At 44.6% G+C, this 15,348-nt stretch overlaps 1 pseudogene; it reads right to left on the reverse strand.

Annotated features, from left to right (window-relative positions):
• Positions 1-15,009, reverse strand: part of LOC147092043 (uncharacterized) — a 60,926-nt pseudogene extending 45,917 nt beyond the window's left edge.
• Between the last annotated feature and the right edge of the window lie 339 nt (positions 15,010-15,348).

A 15,348-nucleotide genomic window follows, 5' to 3' on the forward strand; every position in this document is an offset into this window, starting at 1 on the left:
TTTCCTTTATTTAAATTGAGGACCCTGGTCTCTGAGTCAACTACTTCATTCTCCATCTTAATGAAGAATTCGATCATATTATGATCGCTCAGACTCAAGGGGCCTCGTACAACAAGATTGCTAATTAATCCTTTCTCGTTACATAAAACCCAGTCTAAGATGGCCTGATCTCTGGTTGGTTCCTCGACATATTGTTCCAGGAAACCATCCCGTACACACTCCAGGAATTCCTCCTCCACGGTGTTGTTACTAATTTGGTTGACCCAATCTATAAGTAGATCAAAGTCCCCCATGATGACTGCTGTGCCCTTATTGCACGCCTCTTTAATTTCCCTTTTAATGCCACCCCCAACCTCTGCCTTAGTGTTGGGAGGTCTACATACCACTCCCACTAATGTTTTTTCCCCTTAGTATTTCTCAATTCTACCCATACAGATTCCACATGATCAGAGCTAATGTCCTTCATTACGATTGTACTAATCCCTTCTCTAACCAGTAATGCTGCCCCACCTCCCTTTCCTTTTTGCCTATCTTTCCTGAATATCGAATACCCCTGGATGTTGAATTCACAGTCTTGGCCATCCTTGAGCCACGTTTCCGTAATCCCAACCAAATCATATTCGTTTACCTCTATTTGCACAGCCAATTCGTCCACCATATTACAAATGCTCCTTGCATTAAGACACAAAGCCTTCAGGCTTTTTTTTGAACGCTCTTAGACCTATTAGAATTATTGTTTACTGTGGCCACGTTTGATTTAAACCGTTGATTTCTCTGACTGCCACTTTTGTTTATCTCCTTCCGATCTTTTGCTTTCATCCCTGTTTCCCTTTCCTCTGTTTCCCTGCTCAGGTTTCCAACCCCTGCCATTTTAGTTTAAACCCCCCAGAACAGTGCTAGCAAACCTCCCCGCAAGGATATTTGTCACGCTCTGGTTCAGGTGCAATCCGTCTGACTTGTACAAGTCCCACCTTCCCCAGAAGCAGGCCCAGTGATCCAGGAAACTAAAGCCCTCCCTGCTGCACCAACTCTTTAGCCACGCATTCATCTGCTCTATCCTCCTATTCCTATACTCACTAGCACGTGGCACCGTGAATAATCCAGAGATTACAACCTTTGAGGTCCTGCTCTTTAATCTGCTACCTAGCTCCCCAAATTCTTGCTGCAGGACCTCATCCCTCTTCCTACCCATGACATTGTTCCCAATGTGAACCACGACCCCTTCAGAATGCCCTGCAGCCGTTCAGTGACATTCTTGACCCTGGCACCAGGGAGGCAACAAACCATCCTGGAGTCATGTCTATGGCCACAGGAACGCCTATCTGTTCCCCTTAAGATAGAATCCCCTACCACTATTGTACTCCCACTCTTTTTCCTCCCTTCCTGAGCAGCAGAACCACCCCTGGTGCCGGGAAGGTGGCTGCTGCTGCCTTCCTCTGGTAAGTCATCCCCCTCAATGGTATCGAAATCGATATACTTGTTTGAGAGAGGGATGGCCACAGGGGTCCCCTGCTCTACCTGCCTGCCTCTACTGCACTGCCTGATGGTCACCTATTTCCATTCTGCCTGTGCAGCCCTTACCTGCGGTGTGACCACCTCATCAAACGTGTTATCCACGACCCTCTCAGCATCGTGAATGCTCCAAAGCCCATCTGTCCGCAGCTCCAGCACCACAATGCGGTCTGATAGTAGCCACAGCTGGATGCATTTCTGGCACAGGTGGTCATCAGGGACACCGGCAGTGTCCCTGAATTCCCACAGAGAGCAGGAGGAGCATAACACGGGGCTGGGTTCTCCTGGCATGACTTACCCTTTAATTAATTTAAATTAATTCACAATCACAAATTAAAGATAACTCTAAGGCGCTTGTATGGTTTACCAACAGTCCCCGCTACATCAGAAAGATCTTAGCATCTATAAACCACAGAGTTAAAAATTTAAAAAAGAGAAATGCTCACCAACCAATCACTTACCTGCTCCCTGCTGACGTCACACTCTGATTACTTTTTACCTCTCTCCCCGCTGCTGAGTTGGTATGCGTCACCTTGCTCCCTGGTCTGGACTGCTCAGGCCTCGGTGCTCGCTCCAGTTTTTATACCGTCTCCAGCTGACCTCGCTCTCTGGTCCGAACTGGTCGTGCCTCGGCGCTCGCGCTGGTTTTTATACCGGGCTCCGCCTCACCTCGCTCCCTGGTTCAAACTGGTCAGGCCTCGGTGCTCGCGCCGGTTTTTATACCGGGCTACGCCTCACCTCGCTCCCTGGTCGAACTGGTCAGGCCTCGGTGCTCGCGCCAGTTTTTATACCGGTCTCCGCCTCACCTCGCTCCCTGGTCCGAACTGGTCGGGCCTCGGCGCTCGTGCCGGTTTTTATACCGGGCTCTGCCTCACCTCGCTCCCTGGTCCGAACTGGTTGGGCATCGGTGCTCGCGCCGGTTTTTATACCTGGCTCCGCCTCACCTCGCTCCCGGGTCTGAACTGGTCTGGCCTCGGTGCTCATGCCGGTTTTTCTACCGGGCTCCGCCTCACCTCGATCCGTGTTCTGAACTGGTCGGGCCTCGGTGCTCGCGCTGGTTTTTATACCGGGCTCTGCCTCACCTCGCTCCGTGTTCTGAACTGGTCGGGCCTCGGTGCTCGCACTGGTTTTTATACCGGGCTCTGCCTCACCTCGCTCCCTGGTCCGAATTCGTCAGGCCTCGTTGCTCGCGCCAGTTTTTATACCGGGTTCCGCCTCACCTCGTTTCTTGGTCTGAACTATTAAAATTAATAGTCTGCAAACTAAGCAGGTTCTAAGGGGTCATATTCAGGACCAGATTAGAATTTGTGAACGAACAGCAATGGTCTAATAATCTGTAAGGACAGATATGGGGGCCTGGAATTTCCGATACAAAACCATCTGTTTCGTGTCGACGACCGAGAAGGAATTTCTGGGCCCTTTTGCTTACACCATTCTTTCTCTTTTAAAAGCCTGTGTGCCTGGTCCTGTCTCTTTCAAAAGCCTGTGTGACTGGTTCTGTCTCTTTAAAAAGCCTGTGTTACTGGTTCTGTCTCTTTAAAAAGCCTGTGTGACAGGTCCTGTCTCTTTTAAAAGACTGTGTGAATAGTGCTGCCTCTTTAAAAAGCCTGTGTGTCTGATCATGTTCCTTGAAAAAGCCTTTGTGAGTGTTCCTTTCACTTTAAAAAGCCTGAGTGACTGGTCCTGTGTCTTTAAAAAGACTGTCTGACTAGTCCTGGTTCTTTAAAAAGCATGTGCGACTGGTTCTGTCTGTTTAATAAGCCTGTATGACTGAGTATGTCTCCTGACAAAATCTGTGTGACTGGTCCTGTGTCTTTAAAAATGTAGTAAACCGTGAGTAGGATAGCGATAGATTTCAAGAGGAAATAGACAGGCTGGTGGAATGGGCGGACACGTGGTACATGAAGTTTAACGCAGTAAAAAGCGAAGTGATAGATCTTGGTAGAAAGATTGAGGAGAGAAAATATAAACTAAAGAATACATTCACAAAAGGTGGTGCATGAACAGGTAGACCTACGGGGTATATGTGCAGAAATCATTGAAGGTGGCAGGGCAGTTTGAGAAAGTGGGTAAACAAGCTTACATGATTCTGTGCTTCCTGAATGGAGGTATAGAGTACAAAAGTGTGGAAATTATGATGAATCTGTATAAAACACTGGTCTGGCCTGAACTGGAATATTGTGTCCAATTCTTGGCACCGCACGTCAGGATGGATGTGAATACCTTAGAGAGGGTGCAGAAAAGATTTACGAGAATGATTCCAGGGATGGGGACCTTCAGATATGTAGATAGACTGGAGAAACTGGGGTTGTTCTCCTTGGAGCAGAGACGATTGAGAGGAGATTTGATGGCGGGGTTCAAATCATGATGGTTCTGGACAGAGCAGATAGAAATAAACTGTTCCCATTGGCAGATGGATCTTGGGCCAGAGGACACAGATGTAAGGTGATTGACAAAAGAACCATAGGCGACATAAGAAAAACACTTTTTTACACAGCGAGTGGTTAGGATCTGTAACGCACTGGCTGAAATGCTGGTGGAGGCAGACTCAATCACGACTTTCGAAAGGGAGTTAGATAAGTAACTGAAAGAAAACAATGCACGTGGAAACAGTGGGGCAGTGGGACTAGCTGAGATGAACTTGCAGAGAGCTGATGTGGGCTCGACAGGCCGAAAGGTCTTCTTCCCTGCTGTAACCATGCTATGATTCTATGAAAGCCTGTGTCAACGGTCGTTTCTCTTTAAACAATGTGTGACTGGTCTTTTCTCTCAAATTCTTGAATGTTAGGTCTAGTCTCTTTAAAAAGCATGTGTGAATGGTCCTCTTTGAAAATCCTGTTAGATAGGGCCTGTCTCTTTGAAAAGCTTATGTGACTGGTCCTGTCTCTTTAAGTAGCTTGAGTGACTAGTCATTTCTCTTCAAAAAGCTTTTCGGACTGGCTTCGTTTCTTTAGAAAGTCTGTTTTACTGCTAGTCTCTTAAAAAAGACATTATGAATGGTTCTGAGACACTGGCTGTGGCTCCTCCCTCTTGCTTAGGTGTTCATTGAAAGTTACGAAGAGCCGGAATGGATTTTGTTTTTTTAAAGAGGGAACCATGCATTTTGAGAGACACGGGTTTTGATGCTGCAGGATTACTGAGACTAGTTCTTTGACACAGAAGTGGCTTCAAAGAGTCACGGTGAAACCTTTGCTGGAAAATTAGTATTAAGAATTGAAGACATAGGCCTAGAAATCCGTCATTGACTGTGGTGGAACTGAATATCAGGTGCTCCGTGTAACGCAGGTAGCAAATGTAACCCCACTATTTAAGAGAGGAGGGAGAGAGAAAATGGGGAACTACTGCCCAGTTAGCATGACATCAGTAGTAGGGAAATGCTTGAGTCTATTATTAAGGGCGTCATAACAGGGCACTTAGAAAATGATAATAGAATTGGGCAGCGTCAACACGGATTTGTAAAAGGGAAATTGTATTTGACAAATCTTTACATTGTAACTAGCAGTATAGATAAGGGGACCATGGATGTGGTGTATTTGGATTTTCAGAAGGCAGTCGATAATGTGCCACACAAGTGGTAAATAAACAAAATTAGGGCTGATTGGATTGGGGATAATATACCAGCATGGATTGAGGATTGGTTAACGGACAGAAAACAAAGAGTAGGAATAAACGGGTCATTTTCGGTTTGGCAGGCTGTAAGTAGTGGGGGACCGCAAGGATTAGTGCTGGGGCCTCGTCTATTTACAATCTGCGTCAATGATTTGGATGAGGAGACCAAATGTAATATATCCAATTTTGCAGATGATTCAAAGCTGGGTGGGAATGCAAGTTGTGAGGAGCATGCAAGGATGCTTCAAGGGGATGGAGATAGGCTATGTGAGTGGGGAATAACATGACACATGTAATATAACGTGGAGAAATGTGATGTTGTCCACTTTGGTATGAAAAATAGAAAAGCAGAGCATTTTTAAAATGGCGAGGGATTGGGAAATGTTGGTGTTCAGAGGGACCTGGGCATCCTAGTACATGAATCACTGAAAGTTTATATGAAAGTACATCAACAATTAAGGAAAGCAAATGGTACGTTGGCCTTTATAGCAAGAGGGCAGCATGGTGGCATAGTGGTTAGCACTGTTGCCTCACAGTGCCAGGGACCCGGGTTCAAATCCAGCCTCGGGTGACTGTCTGTGTGGAGTTTGCACATTCTCCCCGTGTTTGCGTGGGTTTCCTCCGGGTGCTCCGGTTTCCTCCCACAGTCCAAAGATGTGCGGGTTAGGATGATTGGCTATGATAAATTGACCCTTAGTGTTAGGGGGATTAAATACGTGGGGTTACGGGGATAGGGTGGGATATGTGTCGGTGCAGGCTCGATGGGCCGCAATGGCCTCTATCTGCACTGTGGGGTTTCTGTGGTTTCTGTGGATTCAAGTATAAGAGTAAAGACGTCTTGCTGCAATTATATCGGGCCCCGGTGAGACCATACCTGGAAAGTTGTGGACAGTTTTGGCCTCCTTACCTAAGGAAGGACATAATTGACATCGATGGAGTTCAATGAAGGTTCACCAGACTGGCTCCTGGGATTGGACACTGACCAATGAGGAGCGATAGAATAAACTAGGCCTATATTCCCTAGAGTTCAGAAGAGTTAGAGGTGATCTCATTGAAAGATACACCATTCTTAGAGGACTTGACAGGGTAGATGCAGGGAGGATGTTTCCCCTGGCTGGGGAATTTAAACCCAGGGGTCACAGCCTCAGAATGAGTGGTCAGCCAATTAGGGCTGAGATGTGGAGACATTTATTCACTCAGAGGATGATGAATCTTTGGAATTCTCTACCCCAGATGGCTGTGGAGGCTCAGTCGTTGAGTATATACAAGACAGAGATCGATAGATTTTTGAATATAAAGGGAATCAAGGGATATGGGGATAGTGCAGGAAAGTGGAGATGAGCTACAAGATCAGCCTTGATCAAATTGAATGGCGGAGCAGGTTCGAATGGTTTACTGCTGCTCCTATTCCTTATGTTGTTATGATGCTCTACCGCCCGTTTAACGCCACTGCATATTTAGCGCCACCGCCTGAGATGAATTTCTCGGTCCTTGTCTGCCGAAATCGGCACATATTAACTGTCACAGCGTGCTGACGAATTGGGCTTCAACTTTGCCTCTGAAAGGTTCGGCATGAACCCATTCAGAGTCATTTGTTACCTTCCATGACAGATTGCACCAGGGGTATGGAGATACAAGGTTATATCCAAAATTAATAACAATAATTTCATTCTGATCCAAAACTCTGCTCTCCGTGTCCTAATTCGCACCAAGTCCCATTCACCCATCTCCCCTGTGCTGGCTGACTTACATTGTCTCCCGGTTCGGCAATGCCTCGATTTTAAAATTCTCATCCACGTATTCAGCCCCAAAGCTTTGGCAAGTGTCCAGTAAAGGAGTTGTATCCTGAAAATGCCAAACGTTAGATTGTTTCTGTTTAGTATTTTACCGTAAGTACCTTTCACCCCAGAGCTGCAGCTGGATTCCTACAATTGGCATCAGGGGTCAAGGCACAGGCAAGGGGGTAGAATTCGGATCGGACTGTAGCTCAAATGATCAGCACCTCCAATGTCTCTCTTCAACTCAAACAGCTTCCAGAAATTGACTTTAAAAAAGTCATTCTTGGGGTGTGGGAATCGCTGGCAAGGCCAGTATTGATTGCCCTTCCCTAACTGCCATTGTGAAGGTTATGGTGAGCGGGTGTATACAACTGGGAGGCCTGCTAGGCCATTTCAGAAGAGCAGCTAATACTCAAGTACATTGCTGTGGGTCTGGAGTCACACATCGTCCAGAATGTGTAAGGACGGCATATTTTCTTCCCTAAAGGACATTAGTGAACCAGATGTGTTTGACAACAATCTGGTATTGTCATGGTCACAATGCTTTTTCTTCCTGAATTGTTTAATTAATTGAATTTAAATTCCCCAGCTGGTGGGATTTGAACTCAGGATCATTTGTCCAGGCATCTGTAGATTACTTGTCCAGCATCATAACCACTATGCTACCATACCCTTCAAACAAACCGCTGTTCCTTCATCGTCACTGGATCAAACGCCTGAAATTCCTTCTGTAACAGTTTTGTGGGAGCACCTTCCCACACGGACTGCAGCGGCTCAAGATGTAGGTCCAGCACTTTCTCATGGTTAACTAGGGATGGGCAAGTAATACCTGCCTTGACAGCATTATTTTATCCTGAGAATAAATTAATATAAATAAGAAAATGGGATTAAAATTAATGATTTTGTAATTCATTGTTTGAAACCAGGCGTGGCCTATGATCAGGGCAGGGCGTCAATACAACTTGGTTCACCAATTCTATGATTCTAAGATTGCTACTGCCCACATTTTCCCGATTTCGCTATCCTTTCAAAAAGCTTTTGATGAAGTATCACATGATAACAAAATTGAAGTCCATGTGATTAAAGTAGCAGTGGCAACATGTTTCGGATTTTGGCTAAGAGACAGAAAACAGAGAGTAGTACTACCCGGTTGTTTTTCAGACTGGAAGGAAATACACAGTGGTGTTCCCCATGGTTCGGTGTTGGGGGCATTGCTCTTTCCATGTACATCAATGCGATAGACTTGAGTATACAATGCATAATTTCAAAGTTTGCAGATGTCAGCAAAGTCAGCAATGTTAATAAACAATCAGAAGAGTAGCAACAGACGTGAGGAGGACACAGACAGCCTGGTGAGATGGGCAGATATATGGCAGATACCATTTTACACAGAGGAGGGTGAAGTGATACATTTTGGTAGCTGGTATGAGTAGAGGCAATGTAAGCTAAAAGGTACCAATTTAAAACGGATGTACGATCAGAGAGACCTCGGCTGTACTTACACAAATCTGTGATGCTGGCAGGACAAGTTGCGACGTCTGTTAAAGGAACTTAACATCCAGGGATATACAATATTTAGGAAGGATCGGCAAAAAGGTAGGGGAGGTGGGGTAGCATTGCTGGTAAAGGAGGGGATTAATGCAATGGAAAGGAAGGATATTAACTCGGATGAAACGGAATCTGTATGGGTAGAAATGAGAAATAGCAAGGGGAGGAAAACGTTAGTGGGTGTGATATATAGGCCTCCAAATAGTAATATGGAGGTGAGGGAAGGCATAATAAGGGAAATTAGAGAAGCGTGCGATAAGAGCACAGCTGTCATCATGGGTGACTTTAATTTACATATTGATTGGACTACCCAAATTAGTAAAAATTCTGAGGAGGAGGAATTCCTGGAATGTTTTCGGGACGGTTATCTGGACCAATATGTCGAGGAGCCGACTCGAGATCAGGCCATTTTAGACTGGGTATTGTGCAATGAGAAGGGACTTATCAACAATCTTCTTGTACGAGGCCCCTTGGGTCAGAGCGATCATAATATGATCGAGCTCTCAGTCGAGATGGAGAGTGAGGAAATTGAATCAGAGACTAAGGTCCAGAACTTAAATAAAGGGAATTATGAGGGTATGAGACGGGAATTGGGTAAGATTGATTGGGTGGTGTTTCTGGGGGGATTGACAGTGGATAGACAATGGCAAGCATTCAAAGATAGAATGGAAGAATTCCAGAACATGTTTATACCGGTTTGGCATAAAAATAAACCTAAAAAGGTGGCTCAACCGTGGATAACGAGGGAAATTAGGGACAGCATAAAATCAAAAAAAAGGGCATATCAACTGGCAAAAAAAAGCACCAGACCGGAAGATTGGGGGCAGTACAGGATACAGCAAAAGAGGACAAAGGGATTAATCAGGAAGGGGAAAATAGAATACGAAAGTAAACTTGCAGCAAACATAAAGACAGACTGCAAAAGCTTTTATCGGTATATCAGGAGGAAAAGACTGGTAAAATCCCAAGTCGGTCCCTTGCAGTCCGATTCGGGAGAATATATAAAGGAGAATAAGGAAATGGCAGACCAATTAAACACATACTTTGGTTCTGTATTCACAAAGGAGGACACAAATAACCTCCCAGGAATATCGGCAAACATAGGGACTAATGAGAGGGAGGAGCTGACAGAAATTAATATCTCTAGGGATATGGTGTTGGGTAAGTTGAGGGGACTGAAGGCCGACAAATCCCCGGGGCCTGATAAACTACATCCTGGGGTACTTAAGGAGGTGGCCCTGGAGATAGCAGATGCTCTAAGGATCATCTTCCAGAACTCCATTGACTCGGGAACAGTACCCGTGGATTGGAGGGTAGCTAATGTTACCCCAATATTTAAAAAGGGGGGTAGAGAGAAAGCAGGGAATTATAGACCAGTAAGCCTTACATCGGTTGTGGGCAAAATGCTAGAGTCCATTATTAAGGATAAAATAGCGGAGCACTTGACAAATGGGGAAAGGATCGGACAGAGTCAACATGGATTTACAAAGGGTAAATCGTGTTTGACTAATCTGCTGGAATTTTTTGAGGAAGTAACTGGTAAAATAGATGGGGGAGAACCAGTGGATGTGGTGTACCTTGACTTCCAGAAAGCCTTCGATAAGGTTCCACACAAAAGATTATCATGCAAAATTAAGGCTCATTGGAGTGGGGGCAAAGTATTAACGTGGATAGAGAACTGGCTGGCGGATAGAAAAGAGAGAGTTGGAATAAACGGCTCGTTTTCGGAGTGGCAGGCAGTGACCAGCGGGGTGCCGCAAGGATCTGTCCTGGGACCCCAGCTGTTCACAATATATATAAATGATCTGGATCAGGGAATTGGATGCAATATTTCCAAATTCGCTGACGACACTAAACTAGGAGGAGGGGTGGGCTCTGATGAGGATGTCAGGAGGCTACAGTGCGATTTGGACAGGTTGGGGGAATGGGCGGATACGTGGCAGATGCACTATAATGTGGATAAATGCGAGGTTATCCACTTTGGGGGTAAAAACAGGAGGGTAGATTATTATCTAAATGGCAATAGATTGGGAGATGGGGAAGTGCAGAGGGACCTGGGTGTTCTTGTGCACCAGTCACTGAAGGAGAGCATGCAGGTGCAACAGGCGATTAAGAAGGCAAATGGTATGTTGGCCTTCATATCAAGGGGGTTCGAGTATAGGAATAGGGATACCTTACTACAGCTGTACAAGGTGCTGGTGAGACCGCATCTGGAGTATTGTGTACAGTTTTGGTCGCCCCATCTGCGGAAGGATGTTCTTGCCATGGAAAGAGTGCAGCGGCGATTCACCAGGCTGATACCTGGAATGGCGGGAATGACCTACGAGGAGAGATTGAATAGTTTGGGCTTGTACTCACTGGAGTTTAGAAGATTGAGAGGGGATCTCATCGAAACATATAAAATTATGGCAGGCCTGGACAGGCTGAATTCAGAGAGAATGTTTCCAATGGCAGGGGAGCATAGAACCAGGGGCCACAGTCTAAAAATAGCGGGCAAATCATTTAAAACAGAGATGAGGAAGAATTTCTTCACTCAAAGAGTGGTGAGCCTGTGGAATTCCCTGCCACAGAGGGCTGTGAAGGCTAATTCAATAAATATTTTCAAGAGAGAATTGGATATATTTCTGAAGGCTAAGGGGATTAAGGGTTACGGAGAAAAGGCGGGGACGGGGTACTGAACTGGTACGATCAGCTAAGATCTCAGACGAAGATCAGCCATGATCTCATTGAATGGCGGAGCAGGCTCGAAGGGCCGAATGGCCTACTCCTGTTCCTATCTCTATGTTTCTATGTTTACTGAGTCATTGGGTTTACAAACAGTGACACAGTGTAACAAAATCCAGCAATAAATGCTAACCATTTACAAATCTCTGGTTAAGCTCCTGCTGGAGCATTGTGTCCAATTCTGCGCAGCAAACTTTGACAAGCATGTCAAGGATTAGAGAAGGCGTAGAGATTTAGCAGAATGGTACCAGGGCTCTGGGACATCAGTTACGTGGAGAGACTGGCGAAACATGGATTGTTGCTTTAGAGCAGGGAAGATTAAGAAACAAAAAGATGGAAACATAGAAATTTGTGGAACAGAAGGAGGCTATTTTTCCATCTTGTGTGCGTCAGCTGAAAAGGTTATCCAGCCTAATCCCACTTTCCCGCTCTGCCCTATGGGTGGGTGAAAAAATCTACTCATCTCCCTTCTAATCCTTCTAAAAATTACATTTAATTCTATGCCCGCTGGTTATTGACCTCTCTGCTAAGGGGAATAGATGCTATCTATCCACTCTATCGAGGCTGCTTATAAATTAATACAGCTTAATTAAATATCCCCTCAGCCTCCTCTGTTCCAAAGTAACAACCCCAGCCTATTCAATCTTTCCTCACAGCTAACATTCTCCAATCATGGCAACATCCTCGTGAATCTCCTCTGTACACTATCCAGTGCAGTCACATATTTCCTGTAATGTGCTGAACAGAACGATATGCAGTGCACTTAGCTGTGTCCTAACTAGTGTTTTATACAGTTCCAGCATAACTTCCCTGTTCTTATGTTCTATGCCTAGGCTACATGTCGTGCTACTTCTATGGATCTGTGGACATGCACGCCAAGGTCCCTCTGATCCTCTACACTTCTCATTACCCTAGCATGTATTGCGTATTCCCTTGCATTTTTAGCCCTCCCCAAATGCATTACCTCACACTTCTCTGGATTGAATTCCATTTGCCACTTTTCTTCCAACCTGACCAGTTCATTGATATTTTCCTGCCGGTTGCATCTATCTTCCTCACTATCAAACATATGGCCAATTGTTGTATCATATACAAACTTCTTAAACATGGCCTCAGCATTGAAGTATTATTCATTGATATATACCACAAAGATCAGGGGACCTACTACGGAGCTCTGTGGTACCCCACTGGAAACAGCCTTCCAGTCACAAAATCACCTGTCGACCATTACCTTTGGCTTCCTGCCAATGAAACAATTTTGGATCCAACTTGCAACTTTCCCTTAGGTTCCATGGACATTTACTTTTTTGACTAACCTATCATGTGGGAACTTCCCAAAGGCCTTGCTGATATCTATGTGGAATACATCAAATGCACTACCCTCATCAAACCTCCTCATTACCCCATCAACATATTCAATCAACTTACTGAGATATGCCCTTCGCTTAAAAAATTCATGCTGACTGTCCTTGATTGATCAGTGCCTTCTAAATGCCGAGTTATACTGGCTGTCAGAATTTTTCCATTATTTTCCAACACCGAGGTTAGGCTGATTGGCCTGTATTTGTCTTATCCCTTTCTCACTCTGTAAACAGCGTTACAACATGAGCAGCCCTCCTGTCCTCTGGCACCACGCCAGTAGCCAGACAGGATTGGAAAATGATAGTCTGAGCCTTTGCTATTGCCTCTCTTACATCTACTAACAGCCTCAAATACATTTAATACATTCCTCGTGATTTATCTACTTTCAAAGATGCTAATCCCCTTAATATTTCCTCTCTCACTATGTTTATCTCGTCTAATATTTGACACTCCACCTCTTTAACTATCATGTCCGCAGCATTCCTCTCTGCTGTGAAGACAAAGGCAACGTGCTTATTAAGAACCATACCCACGTCTTCCACCTCCATACACAGGTAACCTTTTCGGTCTCTAATAGGCCCTTCTCTTTCCTTAGTTATGCCCTTGCTCGTTATATATTTATAAAGCATCTTTCGGTTTCCTGAATTTTACTTGGCAATATTTTTTCATGCCCTTTCTTTGCCTTTCTAATTGCATTGTTAATTGTGCCCCTGCACTTCCTATACTCCTCTAGGGTTTCTTTAGTATTGAGCTCTCGGTATCTGTCAAATACTTCCCTTTTTTTCCTTATCCGAACGTGTATGATACGTGACATCCAGGGGACTCTAGAATTGGGGGTCACATCCTTTTTTTTTTTGGATGCATAATTGCTCCGTAACCTCAATACCTCCTCCTCGAATGCTTCCCACTGCTGGCACTGACATTCCTTCAAGTAACTGTTTCCATTCCACTCTTGGTAAATCAGATCGTGGCTTTGTAAAATCAGCCTTTCCCCAATTGAGAAATTATACACATGGTTTATCTTTGTCCTTTTCCATAATGGGAACTTCAATAACGATGGTCAAAATCATGATGGGTTTAATAGTGTACATAAGTCGAATCTGTTTCCAGTGGCAGAATGGTGGGTAACCAGAAGTTACAGATTGTATGTAATTGGCAAATGAACCAGAGGAGAGATGAGGAGAATTTTCTTCATGCAGTGAGTTGTTGTGATCTGCAATGAACTGTCTGAGAACGTGATGGCAGCAAATTCAAAAGTAAGTCTGGAAATGGAATTGGATTAGCAGTTGAAGGGGACATTTTTACAAGGCTCTGGCTAAAGATTAGGATTAATTAGATAGCTCTTTCAAAAAGATGGCACGGACACAATGGGCCGAATGGCGTCCTACTGTGGTAAACCATTTTAAGATTATATGACAAGGAGACATAGAAAGAGAGAGAAAGAGAGAAGGAGAGAAAGAATAAAAGAGACTGAAAGACTGGGAGAGGTACAGAGAAAAAGTAAATTACCTTTAAAAGGGGAAGTGGATCAACTCTTGAAGGGAACAATTTGCATGACAATGGGAAAAGACTAGGGGACTGATATTAATAGGAGGGGTGAGGCTATGTTGGGATTTGAACACAAGGAGGAGAAAATTAAGCTCGAGGTGTTGCCTGATCGGCAGTAAATGTAGGTCAGTGAACACATGGGAGATGTGTGAACGGCTCATGATGCATGTTAGGTTATGGACAGCAGAGTTTTGGATGAGCTCTAGTTTATGGAGGCTTGTAACTGGGAGGCCGGCCAGGAGAGATTAGGGATAGTTGAGTCTAGATTTAGCAAATTGGGTTATTGCAGTGGAATGTCTGAGACAGGTAGAGACGGCTGATACTGTGGAGGTGGTGATTCAGAGGATTACAGTTCTGATTGCTGGATATAGAGAAATAACAAGGCAAAGATGAGAAAGTAAATTAAATGAACAGTAATGCAGTTAGCAACAGTTTGCAGAGTTAATAGTTGTATACAGAGACTTATCGGGAACAACAGCAACAAGGAGGGGAGAGTACATGACAAGAACAGTAATGCAGTTAAACATGGTTAGTATACTAGCTGGATAGAAAAACTTACCAGGAACACCAACAGCAGCAATGAGCGGATAGTAAAAGTGTTGAATAATCTTAAGTGTGAAATAAATCCGCAATTCTAATGGTAGTCTATCATAAGATGCAGAAAGGTGGTGAAACTCCCAGATGTAAATCCTGTCCATGGTTGTAACATTCCAATCTATTGTTCTCAGATTCTGATCCAGTGTTGTAACATTCCAGTCTACTGTTGTCATATTCTGACTACCTCTCTGTGCAGCAGCGTGCTGATCCCTGTTAGTGCAGGAGGTGATGCTCTCACTTTCACTACGGGATAACATTTTGAAAGGAATCCCCTATTAATAGAAGAGGGAAACCCTGAACTGATGCAATTAGGGTCCATGGAGACTGTCATTAATTACAGTCACTGAACAAACAGCTTCAGTTAACCCATGGAGACTGGCATTATTTATAGTAACTGAACAAACAACTTCAGTTAACTCCTTTCAATCCAGCACGTTTTGTACCACAGTAAAGTAGAACATTTCCGCAGTCCGGATGGGATGTATGAGGGTTGCTGAGGGAAGGAGTGGTGGAAGTAGCGCAGGATCTGGCCAGAATCTTTCAATCCTCCTTGGATATTGGACTGGTGCCAGATGATAGTAGGGAAGCAAATGTTAAACTCTGTTTAAAAAAGGAGAGAGAGATTAACCCTGTAACTACAGGCCAGTCAGGCTAACGAAGGTTGTGGGGA

This window comes from Somniosus microcephalus, unplaced genomic scaffold, assembly GCF_052327205.1.
Source record: "Somniosus microcephalus isolate GS21.2 unplaced genomic scaffold, FLI_Smic_1.0 unresolved_chr2, whole genome shotgun sequence".
Lineage (NCBI taxonomy): Eukaryota > Metazoa > Chordata > Chondrichthyes > Squaliformes > Somniosidae > Somniosus > Somniosus microcephalus.